The 16,115-nt window shown below is 39.3% G+C and overlaps 1 protein-coding gene across 1 annotated transcript in view; it reads right to left on the reverse strand.

Moving 5' to 3' along the window:
• The window catches only part of suclg2 (succinate-CoA ligase GDP-forming subunit beta), a 97,671-nt gene that overhangs the window by 80,965 nt on the left and 591 nt on the right, over positions 1-16,115 (reverse strand). The gene's annotated exons all lie outside the window — the stretch shown is intronic.

Below are 16,115 nucleotides of genomic sequence, written 5' to 3' on the forward strand. Positions count from 1 at the left end.
AAATTAGTAGATTTGAGTCAAGTGATTCATGTTTTATTAGAGTTATTTTTAGCAAAGATTTATCTTTAAATCATTTCATTTAAAACCAATACATAGGCTAGATAAGACATAGGATTGAAATCATTCTCCCCCTTAAAATAGCTTGTTTGTTTTCATTGAACAGAGTGCATTTATGTTTCCAGTAAAACAATATATTAACCTTCACTGAGGCATGTCTTGATTAACCTTACAGTGAAGGTATCAATAAATACATATTAAATAATAAATGAGATAGATCTAATGACTCATTTCATATTATATCAATGGCAAAAATGGCTTTAAAACGACAATAATATTGTTTATCGCAATTATTTCTGGGACAATATATCGCCCTACGAAAGAAATTATTGTGGCAGGCCTAGGTCAAAAATAAGAATTGAATCCAGTGACCCAGAACACAATATACAAACAATATAGTCAAGCTTGCACTGCCATCAGATTCTGGCAAAGTGTGGAGTCTAAGCTCTGTACAGACACACTGTTGGTAATATCAGTCTCAACTCTACTGGTCCAAGCTCTTGCATGTGAAACTAAAAACTAAACTAAAGTAACTTAGGTTCAACATTAACAGCATACACTTCGAATTCAATATGATCAATGCTGCTTGGAAATATGTTGATATTAACACAAAGGTTGACATGAAATTATCAAAATAAATACCACAGTTTGGCAAATACAAAAGCTCTATTGCAAGAGAAGTGAAACCATGTTTGCCAATACAGGAAAGTACCATTAAGAATACACAAATCATTCCTTGCCTCTTAAAAAGGAGGAACACTGGTAAAATACAGACTTAAAAACATGGCAGAGGAGCACCATGGTAGCCAAATAGTTACTATGGATGCCACATAACCCAGCGTCTCTAGTTCAAATCCAGCCAGTGACCTTTCGACGCATGTCGTACCCATCTCTCTCCCCTTGTTTCCTGTCTGCCACTTCACTATCCTCCATCTAATACAAGGCAAAAATGCCAAAAAAAATATCTTAACAAAAAAAAACAAAAAACATGGGAGAATGTCCTAAAACCACTGGTGGGTGACATTAATGTGACCTGAAAGCCACTGCCATATTCCGAAAGGACAAGTCAACTTTTAAAATCTTTATTTCTGTTAAATGAGGACCCACCTTTGCAGCAAAATACGCCTGTCAATCTGCTGTTACCCTTCCTGAAGCAGCTAACTAGGAATCTCACACAAATATGTATGAGACTTCCTTTGAAACGGCTCTTCCATCATCTAAAAACAGAAACAAGCGTCTTGGGAATGATAAAGAGCTAAAAAGACTTCCCAAAATAACAGCTGCTGCTGCTTAGTGGAGGAGTCAAGTGGGACTGGAGGTGTCCCCTCAGGCTCTGACAGTTACCTTGGGCAAAACACCAGAGAATGGAAAGGAACCTGGAGCACTTTTTAGTATATGCAGACACATACATGTAGACCAGTGGTTCCAAAAGTGGGCAAAATAATGATACTGCAAGATTAATCTGATTATTGTTCATCTATTGGGCTTTTTTAACAACTTTCACCGTATTAAAAAGATAAATAAATAAGGTGACATTTACATTAAAGGTTCTATTTGTAAGAATCAAACATTCCTTCTCATCAGTGACACCGGTGGCTGCTAAGTGAACTGCAGTCAACAGCCTGTTGCTCGCATTCCCTCTGCTGTACATGCACTGTCACACACACAAACACGGAGGCTCCTGTTGGGCTGTGACCACTGGCCAAAGAGAGTCAATCTGCACCACATAACTCACGAAAAAATCATTAACCAATCATCCGAATCTAACCCAACCTGCAAAACTGCCAACTTTATTTTACCAACAGAGCGTTCAGGCCTATTCCCACTTACTCGCTATGAATTATTCGCAAAATTACCTTTTTCTTTTCACACAGGGGCTCAATCAGACATTACAGACTTTGTACAAGGGTAGCTTGCAGGGTAAAGTCCAGTCTGACCATTTGGAAATTTCCATTCACACATACAACCCCTCTGGATAATGACCTGTTAATTTCAGGGTTACAACGCATGTGTGAAAAGGTGTTAATGTGCCACCTCCAGCTCCACCTCCTGTCTTTTTGTCAGTGCCACCGACTCCAAACTTTACAACATAGCTGGTCTCACTACCCTCTTTTAAACCACCAACAATTGTAAGTAAAATGATCTGTAAACCAGCACACTACCTCTTGGTTCTTATTCTGAACAATCAAGAAAGAACCAATATTATTTAACTTAATATTGATATAATATAGTCCAATATAATATTATTTGATGTAATATTATATAACATGTAATTGTGCACATATGGGCCATGCAAGTTATATTCTTGAAGGGGTGTGGAACCACTGACGCTGACAATCTATATCAAAGATGGACTCTTGCTTGGCATTAATAATAATAATAATAATATGCCTTATGTATGTATATCTAGGTCTTAGCCTGCATGGAACCAGTCATGCAGTGTTGTATTTTTACTTATAGTGTTCTGCTCATGCTGATGACAGTAATGTTGCCAATAAGTGTATAATATTATAAACAACATTCAGGAAAACCCTTCTGTTTGATTGGCACATACTGTAACTGGTTCATCATGTACTTATTCTTTGGCCTGCAGTTCTGTTTATGACTACTATGACAACTGTAGCCCAGTTTGGGTTGTTTTCTCGCTGCAGACTCAACTTTTCTTTGTTTGTTGCTTCATATCACCTCAAATAAGCCTACAAGAAATGCTTAAATACATGAATATTGGCAGCTAAGTGAGAAATAGAAAAAATGTGTATGGCAACTTTGTGCCAAATTCAAATAAAACAAATAGTGTAGAAAAAAATTGCACCTTTAGCTTTCTATATTTTTTTAGAACATTTTAGAAGCTTTTATTAACAGATATATAATGCTGTGTTTTAATGTTGTTATATATATGATATCCATTTCCACTTTAAAACATTGCTGACAACTGAGCTCTCCAACTAACTAACTAAAGCAAGCCATACTGCCTCTCTTGGTTAGCAGTTGAATGTGAATGCATTAAGAGAACATTCCAATCAGTAGTAAACTGCACATTTTTACTTGATTTCTATATGGCCGTAATAACTGCAGAATCATAAACCTATGAGACATGCTATTTCAACTTTTAAAAAATGTACTTATGAATTCAAATATCATTGAAAGTGGTGAAATATGATAGATGTAGCTAAAATAACCCAAAAAGAAACTTAAACCTCCATATTTCTATTTAAAGAAACATGAATACCAGAGCATGACGAACAGTATAACCCTAAAAGGAAACTTTCAGATGGGAATTTACAGACTAACAAAGTACTTCCAAACTTAGCATGTCCTATTGTGCAAGTCTGTACTTACAGAATTACAACACAGATCAATTTGCCACCTTGAGAATAGATATTTTTGTATAACGAAATCCCCCCTGAGTCCCCTACTACCTCAAAATCCACTTCAGTCTAGTCCTGACTAAGGTTATGTATTCAGTCACTCCTCGCTGTGCTTAATGCTGCCAGATAGTCAAGTCATGACACTGCAGAGGTCTTGACAGGAGAGGAGTAGTCCAAGTCCTAGATGTCTGCCCTGGAAGACAGAGCGGTAAGAGGCGGATGGCGGTACGGCAGAGAGGCAGGAAGGCAAGCAGCTGGTCTGCAGCCCCTTGAGACACTCTCTCTACAGTAATTATCCTCAGCAGCACTCCAGAGACAATCCTACCCAGTCCCTCTACCTAACTACTGCTCTACTTATTCTTAAATATACACACACACAGAGAGAGAGAAGACTGGATAGATACACACGGGATCTGCTGTACACACTGGTGAAGAGACATTATGGCACAAACAAAAGTTGTGCGCTCTGACATGGGCCCTAGATGGGATAAAGTATTCACGGCGAACTCTTATACACACAAAAGCACTCAAGATCTTTCTCGTGAATTCATCCCGGTAATGAGAAGTGGGGCACGGAGGTAAGAGAGAGAGTGGGAGTGGTGATACTGATGAACAGCAATATTCTCTATTAATAAGGGTAGAGAATATCGTAGGCTATGAGATAAAAGTTTCATTTGTTTTGTTAATCAAAATAGAAAGGATTTCTCAGCAGTGCTAATGCAGAACCACGAAAAAGAAAAAAGAAAAAAAAGGGTGAGGTGGAAATTGCAAATGTAAGCATTCGCACCAGTAGCCGGGCTTTATGGATCAACAAGCAAAGCCCCCCGTCTTCCTTTCTGCTTCTCAGTTTGTGCTCAAATCAGCTGTACCGTCTGAGGCTCACCATCGAAACCTCCAAAAGCAAACCCCGCTGAACATGTACCTGCTTTACCCTTCAGGTCAGGGACTAAAGCTCAAGCTGTGACGAGAATATCCCACGACTAACAATGCAGACATACACTTTTAATGCGACACTGCTCCAATAATAGCCTCCCCATCATCTCCATTTTGTTTTACACTCTTCCAAACCTGCACTGTGCTTTTGATGCAAAAAGCACACGACGAAAAAAAACAAAACTCTCCTACAAAATTCAAATTAAACAAGAGGAGAAAGAGGCTGAAGTAGTTTTGAGGAGGCACTTATTCCGGGAAAGAATTCTACCTTTCGGCGGGGCTCGCACCGAGAGTCTTGACATTCAGCGCGTGATCGCAAAATGTCACAGCAATGCAGTGAAGCAGATATAGATACTAACTTAACTTTTTTTCTTTTTTTTTTCATTCTTTGCATGGGGCTTTTGTTGAAAGCCGAAAAACCTCAATCCAGATCTCAAATCATATCTTAGCAGTGCTGTGGATAAATCTCCAAATAATAACAACTATGAGGCTTTTTGAGATGGTAAAACTGGTTTATAGATAGAAAACATGCACACAAAAAAAACACCAACACAACTACAGGCTGAGGATGTCTGCTAAACTCAGCATCTTATAGGCTACATTGTGTTTTTAAGCCCTGTAACACAATCTGAGGTGATCTCTGGACACAATTAATTGACAAAAAGTAGATAAATGTTACAATAAATGCAAATAAATGGAGGGAGAAAAGTAGCTGAACAAACCTAAAGACAACAACTCACAAATAGTGACTCGAGTTGACATTCACAAGTTAAAAAACAACAACACTGGGACACCGAAATGTGCTGAATACACTGTGTCACCATACGGCCCCTCTCTCTCTCTTCACAGAGCACTCAGAGTGAATGCGCCCTCACACAAAGACAAAGAGAGGAGAAGGAGTGCTACGGCAGCAGCTGCATCAGATTGCCAAGTCCTTGTCCGCAGCTGCACTGACACACGAGTGGCATTGAAGGACAAAATCTCAATGTAGGCGAACGCTGCTCCCGAAAGGCTCGTCTGGCTCATCCATATGGTATTCAGTGCAGCATCATGCAACATCAGGACTTCTCCTAAGAAGAGGCAAGGGGAAAAAAACCCATTGTGCAGTCCTATGTCCGGGTGAGAGCAGGATGCACAATGTCAAAGCGCACTTGTTGTGAGAAGTGTCATCACAGTGAGTGGGATGTCTGATCTTGGCACTTTGCAAAGTCATTTTCAAGACGTGCCGCGTACTTTGTCGTTTGCCCTTCTGTTTAAACTTAAGGAGTCAATATCCTCGGGCTCATTTAAAGCAGTTGTCTTTTTTATCACTAAGAGAGAGTAGGAACAATGTCAAAAAGTCAGCGTCTGATGGAACGGTTCTGGCTCCCTTTGGAAATTTATTAGAGCTATAAGCCTTAATTTACAGGAAAAGGTTACAAAGCAGGCAATCACCTTTGATCAGGCCCATAAACAGCAGCTAGTCAATGCCGTGCCGCTCGTCAATCTGTCACTCAAAAAAACATTCAAAAAGTGGGGGGGTGGGTGTCACAGGTCAAAAAACAGCCTCTCTTTTCTCGAGTGGGAGAGAAGCCAGACGTGGATCCGGGCAAAAGGCGAGTGAAGTTGTGATTCTGTCTGGCAGCTCGTAACACTAAGAGAACATTATCTCTGAACATAGGCTGTTTATCTAACAGACGTCTTCAGCACTGCGGTGGTTTAACAATCAAGCCCTGGCTGTCTCTCTGTTTAGCCGCTGTATTATTTATAAATGTTAAAGGAGGTCAATGGTTAAATTTAATGGTAATTCATTATAAATACATGCGATCGTCGTTAATAAGATGACAGCTAGTTAAATGCATTCATTTGATTATGCAGGATGTGGTTGTGCAAGGTTGTGGAAGGCTTTTCATGATGTTTAATCTAGTAGAGCTGTAATTATTAGTTGTTTAACAATTAGTTGATTGACGGATAATTAATTATCAACTACTTTAATAACTGATTAATCACTTTGAACAATTTGCAAGTAAAAAAATTCTGGCTTCTTCAGTCTTCTATGGGTTAGGGGTTAGGGTTAGTAAACTGAATATCTATGGGCTGTGGACTGTTGATCTGTACTTTTTTTTAACCAAACAACTCATCAATCAATCAAGAAAATAATGAACAGATGAATATACTAGGGCTGCAAGTAATGATTTTTTTCGTTATTGATTAAAGTTGCTGTGGCTATATTACATCTTTAAAGTGATTGTGATCTTAATTTCACCTACACAGTCTTCAAACAGCTGGTGGATACAATTTCACAAACACCGACATGCAGCTGTTTTGTCGATGAATCACACAGATAACCGGCAACAGTTTTGATTACTGATTGTTCGGGTCATTTTTAAGCAAAAATGGCAAAAATGACTGGCTCCAGGTTCTCAAATGTGAATATTACCTAGTTTCTAAGTCATCTACGAATATTTGGGGTTTCTCGCTGCTGGTGGTTTTGATGGTTAACCATTTGCTTACATATTAATTACAATTCATTTAGTCATAATTCCACCAATCGATTGATTCAGAAAATAATGGGTAGATTAATGACTAATAACAGACACCAATTCAACAACCCTTCAAAAACTATAAAGCTATTATATTTGTGACCATTACTGTATAATAATCATCAAACAGTCAGAAGTGGTGATTCAACTCAATATTTGCTTTGCTGAGGAAATTGCTTGTTGTATAACACTGTAAAGTAGAGTGTGCTAAATATATTGACCCATATATTCATTGCACTGCAACAAACGATACATATGTTTATGATATTGTGTTCACCTCAATTAATGAATACATGACCCACTGTGCTTTTAAAAGCTGAGTTTTCTTTGTATGACTCACGCAGCTTTGAGAACATTATGGCACTGAGAGCCCTGCCAATGATAAAGACCAACAGTGGACATGTTGGAAAGCCGATCAGAGTAACTGATAAAGACACCTGAACGAGTCTTCATCACTCACCATCCTTCAGAAGTAGCAAATGACTTTAGAGGTTTTTTTTACCATTAGTTTTTAAATTATGAATATATTGTAGATAAAGCTATTACATGCACCGTGAAACGCTGCAATAAAGCAGAATAAACTGACACTTTCCCATTCGCACAGAGGCTATCATCATTAACGAGTCTGGAAGTATGACGGCTGGATGTAGTGCGGTTCCATTAGAGGAAAATCTCAACTGGCCCACTCAGCTGGTAAAAAGCAGTGACGTGGTTTAGAGTACTGAGCACATTGAATACATATGGAACACTACTGGGAAGACTAAAAGTATTGAAAGTCTGTTGCTTTCATTGCTGCTGACGCAGAGGCAAATTTTTCAGCAACCGTATTCATGAGGACTCTCCAAATGTGTATTGATGTGGCCTTCATGACACTCCTTTTAAGAAAAGGAGGAGAAGCTTACAAGGCTGCAATGGGGGGGGGGGGGCGGCATCTGAACTTCCGCATAGTGAATGTCTTTCTAATGACCACAGGGTATTCCCCACCTACCAGCATCTGAGAAGGCATGTCTTAGTAGTAGACTTTCTACTCAATTGCCAGAATAAAGAAACATTTTAAAAGACTGAGAAAAATAGTGCAGCAGAAACATGAGAGTAAGAACCACCCATGGAGCCACACTCTCCCTCTGTCAGTCCACCACTTCAGTCCACATTTTATACAGACATTTGTGTTCCCCTGATGATGAATCATAATGACTTTTCCTCAGCACCATGATGAGGTCCAAATTTGGGGTTTAGGGTTAGTTTAGGTTGTGTGCAGTGAATTCCATTTTCAGCAAACAACAAAGCTTGTGACAGTAGAGCTGAAATCTAAAAACGATTCATTCAAATATGCACATATCATTTACCACATTTACATATACTATCATAAATTACCACATTACAGAAACTGGAATTGTGATCCTACAAAAAATACCAAAATCTAACCCCTGACTCCTATGAGTACAAAGTCGTGCTAACAAAAACCACTAACCGCAGCGAGTGGACGACCGCAGTTTCCAGAGGCGCCGAATATCTCGTATTATACAGTAGCATCCCCGGGTGTCTGGTGAGGTTAAAATCCTCATTAGTTGTCATGGCCAGACCCTAACCCCTTTGAAATGACACTGCCTAATTAGTGACAACAAATGGCTGCAGAGTTAATTAACCGGAATGCTCCTTGAGGGCCGTTATCAAATGTTTAAGAAATTAACAGATTGCCAGTTCGCCAATTCTATGTAATTGATTTGTTCCCATTCAGGTTATGAACTCGTCTCTTTTCTCCATCCATTTAGCTAACCATGCAGGAGAAAAATTAACAGGGAACTTTATAGTGTCCACTTCCATGAGCACGGGCTGAATCCCAGAGAGAGAAAGAGAGAGTGGTACTCAGTGACTATCAAAATCATTGCCATACTTATTACTGTAGAATGTTTTTTTTTTGTTAATGAGGTGGCAGTTGCAACAACTTATAAATACAGGCTGTCTTGCAATTAGACAAGCGCTGTGTAGTAAGCTGTGAGAGAGGTGACGGGGAGAAAAAGGAAACGGAGGAGGCAAAGAAGCAGAGTTGATGTGGATTTTCTGCATAAACAGGCCAGTGTGAATCACAGGCATATTCCCACTTACAGCCAGCCATGTAGCGGTGGCGTGCCCTGTGAAGCATTAGCTGGATCATTTATAAAAAGCTATCTAGCCTGGTCTCCTCTAATTAATAAAGTGAATGAGTGTTAATGGCAGAAGTTCCCCTCTCTCTATTCACAGTTTTGGCACTGCCTCCACAGATTTGGATGAAGAGTAATGGCGAGGATAGTCTGGACTGTAAATCTGGTAAAGCCTCAGGCCTCTTCGCCATTCTGGTTTAAGAGGAGCATAATGACTCATCCTCTCAGACATAACACTGGAGGTTAATCGCCAGCATTTTACACCATAAAGCACATCTAGGCATACAGATGAATATGCCTGTTCTTTCGGTTTAAATAGCTACAGAATGGTATTTTAAATGGTGGTACATTTCTGTGTAAATCTTCGATGGGTCAGGGTAATTTTGAATAATCAAAAGTATGTAAGATGTATCTTTTTCTCTAATTACTGCTGCCTCCCACTTGTTGCTTTCTAGGTCCTTGCCTTTTTAAAAGCTAAGGTTAAGGCCCCGGACCATTAGAGTATGGAGAGAGAAATGGCATCTGTCTGTTAAAGAGCCGGGGAGAGAACAGAGGAGCAGAGACAGAGGCGGGAGCAGCAGAGCGTGGCTCTAGGATTTAGATCAGTGAGATTTGCATCATTGGCAGGTCTTTAGGCAGGGCAGGTCTAATCTCCTGCAGACAGGCTTAAGAAAAAGAAAAAACCTGACTGTTGTGTCTCTACAGATAGGGATTTGGGTAATTAGCATAGTTAATAAGAGAGGATGTACGGTGCGGTGTTCAAAGGTGTCAGGTCTGACGGGAAGATAACGCAGAAATAAAGCTGAGCAATACAAGGATGCACGACTATGTCAAAGGTCGGCCTAATGTACATGTAAGCTCACATGTATGAACTTGGGCCGACTCAAGTTTCAAAAGTTAGTCACTGATGTTACTGTGTGGTTCATGGTACAATTGTGAATGCACCAACCTGTCCACATTCAAAAACTACTGTAAACTCACCTTTTTAGAGTTCCTTTTTAGAGTTGCTTTTAATGTTGCATTTAATGTCCCCTGCTACTTCCTGTATTTTTAGATTGTTTCTTATATAGACTTTTTTCCCTTTCATCTTCTGTGTAAAGAGTCTTTGTGTACCTTGAAAAGCGCACTAAAAATAAAATGCATTATTATTATTATTATTATTATTATTATTATTATTAATGTTATTCAGGGAATAGTTTGGATTTTTTAAAGTGGGGTTGTATGAGGTAGTGAGGTAGGAAAAATTAAAAAAAAAAATCAATATGAGTTTAAGTGTATGCTATATTTAGAATATTTTCCACCACTTTACCTTGCTGTCAGACAGCCCATTCCTGGCACTACATTTCCTCAACCGTAGAACATTCGTATTCCTCCGCGTGCCACGCACTGCATTACAGGGTTAGAAAGTGCTGTTGCAGTGTAATACAGTGCACAGCATGCGTAGGAATATGGAAGTTGAGAAAATGTAGTACCGAAGCAAAGGGCTGTCTGACAGCAAGGTAAAGCAGTGAAAATATTCTAAATGTAGCGCAAACTTAAACTGCTATTGATTTTTTTAAATGGGTCTTTTTTAGGCAGCTAAAAGTCCACAGCAGTATATTTGTAAGCTTCTATGCTGGTACTCCTGCCTGCTTCTCCAAACTGGGCACATGCCAACACAAATCTACTACAGGTAATACACTGACACACTGTGTGTTATTGAAAGTTTAATGACATGTTTGCACACTTCCAAGACATCCGTGTCTAGGATAAACAAACCAGCTAGTCAAACCCTGACATCCAGTCAAAGCGTCTAGTGCTGTTGAGTATAACTGCGGGTGTTGTGGAGACAATTTATTTCTTCTAGGGTAGCTCTTTTTTCATGGGTTTTTATTGCTATTGGCAGGAGCCACGTTGCTCTGTAACACAGCATGTAGACTCACACAGGTAACACTGCCATCACTACCTTGACAACAGAAAAACTACACAAGCAGGCTGACAAATACCCTCACGCTGATGAGGACGAGTGTTTATCCAGAGTGGCCCTAGGACCTCTGAATTATGAAATCAAAATCCAAAATCCACACTGTGTCAGTTTAGAAATAAATAGTTTGAAGGTCTAATTTCAAAAGATGATGTAGTGCGAGTATGGCAGCTGCACCCTATCTTCAACATACTACACTCTTAATGAATTACACCAATCACTGACATTGTTTTCTCAACTGATTTTTAACATCACTCACACTTTTTCCCTCATTATCTTCACTGGAACAACAGCACAAGTTAAGCTGATAGGAGTGCATTCACTCATCGCATTCCCCCCCATTTCAGAGGCTGCCAACATTTCCTAATGACTGCAGCCCTTCTAAATTATTGAAAAAGCCTAAGCACCTCACCAGCTACAGAAATGGCTATTAACCTTGGTGAAGCGATATTCAAATCCAGTTAGAGCTAACTTCGTCCTACAGTATCCCTCGCGGGGAGGAAATGTAAATGTGTTCTTGCTGAGACAGATGGGGATGCCGCCCGTCGTTTGAAGTTCCAGCAAAAGGAGTCGTTGCAAGAGGAGGGCTCTCCACCCCTCTCTGTAAAATATTCAGGACCAACTCTCATTGAGCCACCTCTCTTTCCCCGGCGCTTCCCTTCAAACCATGCTGGGCTTCGACACTGTTGGGTTATTACTAGGCAGGAACACCTTCCAAAATAAAAAATAAAAAAATGAAGAAGAAAAAAAAAGAAAACTTAGCAAACGTTTACAAATTCACCACTGTGCAGCGACAGTGAAAAACAGCCTGAGGATTATCTCGCTGTGCAGACAAGAATTCAGGAGATTTGATTTATGAGAGTGAGAAAGAGTGAGAGATAGAACGGGAAGGGGAAAAAAAACACAACATCCCACACTTTTTTATAAGAGCATCCTGCCGCCTAACCATCTGAATATTGTGATGTCCTCTGTATTGCTGTTGACAAATCATCACAAATTGAATTCCTCAGGTTCGCTGACATACTGTCAGAGCTGATTTGATTCTATTGTGAAGATACCTGGGCTGTCAATCAGTTTAGGCTCCGATACTGTGCTACAGAGCAGAGAGAATCCCTGATCATTACTCTTATCACCTGGCCCAAGAGAGAGAGAGAGGGAGGGGGGAAGAGAGAGACACACAAGTGGGAGACAAAGAGAAAGTGTGTGCGCGTATGTACACAAGGAGCACGTAAACAGGCGGTATCAATGCGAGATTAGAAGTTTTGCAAGAGTTTACTTTTTTAAGGGGATGTAACTGCGTGCATCTCTGAGTAAAATAATATATGGAGTGCTGGAAGATCTCCACAGTATTGCATTCATGCAGCTGATGCACACATGAAACATGGTACAGGATAAAAAGGCAAAGCAAATTTGGGAAATAATTATCTATAAGTCACACATTTCTTAGACACCAGAAAGAAAACAAAAACAATATTGTAATTTCAGTATAAATTATGTTGTGTAAATTATGTAGATAATCATACTACTTTTTATATTTTATATAAATAATTAATTATATTGTAATAGATAATAAATAAAGTTAAAAGGTGGAGTCAGTGATTCTTAAGAAAAATTCTACACTTTTCAGTCAAATTCATCAAAATCTCCTCATGGTCGACTTACTGTCTTTTCTATGGACCTGATTTACTCAGATCCCAAATACAGAGTACTAAATTGCGTGTGCACACTAGGGTAAAAGCGCCCCATATTACATATTCATTATGGCAAACGTACTAAATGGACAGCGCGGATTATCTTGCACATTTGAAAGACGCAACCCTCAGTGTGCCACGTTAGTAGATCAGCTTTTTTTTTTTTTTTTTTTTAAAAAGGTGATGCCAAGTTTACACACGTTTTTACAACCTTTAATAAATCAGGCCGTGTGTGTGCTGAAAAAAAAAATTCAAAAAAAGAAAAAAAATGATAGGGTGTTCCTACACAGCCCTGACTCTGTAAATGGGTAGCAGACCGAGCCACACAACACTATCCCACCCAATCAGCAACAGGGGGAGAACGTCTCCACCTGTTGAATGGTTGTGAATTGAAGAGAGAAAGGCCATAACCAATTCACATAGAAAGCGTTTTTAGAAGCGCTTCTGACACACATGAATGATGTGCATCTCACAGAGACCCTGTGTTGTTGTTTTTTGCATTTCGAGTCTGTTTCTGACACATTTAGTCAAGCATAATCTTATTTAAACAAAGGCAGCTGTTTAAATCACTGCTGTACTGTATATACATATGTTAATATATGTGTGTGTTTTGAACTTATTAACCGTATCTACATTGATTGATCAAGGCTCCCAGTCTGCCTTTGAGCTCACCTGTTTCACTACAGGCATATTTTCTCCTCACTCGCTACAGTGGGGCAGGGAAATGAGATCAATGAATCAATAAATACAAACACTGTCGATTTCTTCCCGTTGAGCCGACATGGAAACCGTTTCGGTTCAGTACATTTCTGCTGTCAGTCAGCCTGGAGGCAGTTTGTCCAGCTGCTGTCCTCTCAGCTCTAGCTTCTGTGGACAGAGATGCTGATCGCAGGTCGAGTGAGAAGTGGGGAGGGCGTGGAAAGGCAGAAAGTGTGGTTGGACTGTTGTGCTAACATGGGGCGAAATTTTTTTCCCACTCATGATGAAGCCTAAGAGGAAAAGATTTGACCCTCAGCTGACGCACTGCTATGGATTCCTCTATATTTCTCTTTTGGCTATTGCCTTGACAATGCGTGTCCATGAAATTGAGGGGCAGAGTTTCTGAAGGAGCACAAAGAGGGGTATATTTTAGGAAGTTTTGGCTGAATTAACATACTGTTTGTGATTTTTATGTATTTTTAATCTTATTTGTCAAATGCAGCATGTAAAAAACTACATAACAGTGCTTAAAAATAACCTCAGCAGCCTCATAGTATGTGGACATCTCTCAGGGCTGTATTTAAAATATGACAAAGTGTTAAACTCCTGTAAAAATGTGTCTCTGGTGGTTTAATCAATAAAAAGGTCACATTAAACACTGACCAGGATCTATACATTTTGAATGCCTTTAGTCCTTTCCTTTCAGTGATGTTCTCTGCTTTGCACCATAAAGAGCCATCATCTGAAGTCATGTTTCTCCAGTGCTTATACACTAACCAAGATGACTGAAATCCCTGATTTTCAACCATGCATATCATCACTATATATTTTGACATTTTTAGAAAGCAACGGCATATTTGATGTGTTTATTACTGTTGGAAAAAAGCAAAAAGTAATGCCAATTATTGTTGTGGGTGTTTCTCTTGGAGCGTTGTTACATGTTCCAGGGGACGTGTCTGATTGCTGGTGTTTAAGATGCAAGTGTTTTCACTCTGCATGCTTTATTAGATTGCGATGCTTCGGGTAATAAACTAAGTGTGTGGTATTTCTCGTCTTTTTTTTGCACGGATTTTCAGTGCAGTTAAAAATATTGTATAAATTCATCAACTTTAAAGTCAGTCTTCAAAGAGGACCTACTATGCTCATTTCAGTAGATTTGCAATGCTCACAGTTTTAAAAACTGATCCTTTATGCAGCCGTTCTGTATGGCTTTTTGTTTCTTTTCTGCTCTGATTAGCCAGCTTTACGCATCAGAATTGTGTAAAGTTACCTCCAATGCAAACCCACTGCTTCAAATTAAAAGCTTTTAAATGACTGAATAACAGGAGACTTTTATTGTGACTTTACAGGAAGTGAAACATGTTCCTCACTGAATTAGCAGAGCTCTAAAAACTGGTTGAAACAACAACATATTACATACATATACACATATTTGAAGCATTGCGTTGAGCGGATCAGTTAGAAATAACGCAGGGAGAAAAAGTACAAGCAGAAACAGCCATAACGATGATGATGTTTGATGAAGAGCTGCTAATGTCAAACCATGTTCCCTATCAGCAGATGAGAAATAGTTCTATTGCATCAGTGATATTGTTCCTATGAACAGCGATTGCATATGATGCAATACAGATACAATGCATCGGTGTCAAAAAAATAATCACTCATCAATAATTGCCCTTTTCTGTATCAGCCCGCTATCATCACCTAATACTATCTGAAAGACAGTTGAACGTTGACCTCACCACTGCTGAAACAATTTGTTGATTTCAATGTGTCAATCAGCACAGTAAAAGGTACAGCATGCCAAACATTTGTTAAGTAGCTGGTGTGTACTTCTATTCAAACATAACTGGCAACTGTTCATTTTTTTCTGATATCTTTTAATGCTTTTCATTAATAGAAACACATTATAGATATATTTAAAAGCTGCTCCCTGGTCATCACATTTGCTGCTTTTAAGCCTGTGTTTACTGTTAACCACTGTGCTCCAGGCGCACCAGCCATCAAAAAACACCCTTTTCCACTCCATTTAAAACAAGTTCCAAGAGTCAAAAGGGCTTCAGCAGTGCCAAAATCTATCAAAGCCACACAGCAAAGGCAGACATTACAAAATAACATGCACAAGACTGCAAAAGCCCAACTATACTATATTATAGCTACCACAGTGCCAAACAGACTGTAATCACTTGACTGGACAAGTGTTTACTGTTTCCTGCTTTGTGCTTTAGGCCAGAATATTTGTACTTTTGTTATAAGTGTTTGTACAGACGCGCTTCAAATAGAGACGTAACTTAAAAAAACATCAAACTGAGCCGCTGCTTACATGCTGATATGTTCATTTGGTTGTCTTGAAGCTTTGAAATTTATTACAAAAGACACAACACTGCTTAGTTCACCATAAAAGTGTATTTGTTTGTTATTCAATACAATACTGGGAGATTTATTCCCGCTTGCTTTTCTGTGGCTTTAGCAGCTTTTGTGTCCATTCTCTCTTTAATGATTTTTGGCTAATGCTTTGTTTGCAGAGGGGCTCACAATGTAACAGCAATCATTTGCCACCGTGTACAAAGATAAACCTAATCAGATTCATTCTGTTGTTCACAGCTCAAAAAAGAGACACTGAGTGATCAAAGTGCAAGAGTCAACCTTTTGACTGTGGTCTTATCTGAAACGGTGCTGCATTCAGAAACGTCCTGATGTTCCCAGGTAGCAGGGTTCAGATTCACATGTTAAGATGGTAT

The sequence above is a fragment of the Scomber scombrus genome, chromosome 3, assembly GCF_963691925.1.
Source record: "Scomber scombrus chromosome 3, fScoSco1.1, whole genome shotgun sequence".
In the NCBI taxonomy this organism is placed as follows: domain Eukaryota; kingdom Metazoa; phylum Chordata; class Actinopteri; order Scombriformes; family Scombridae; genus Scomber; species Scomber scombrus.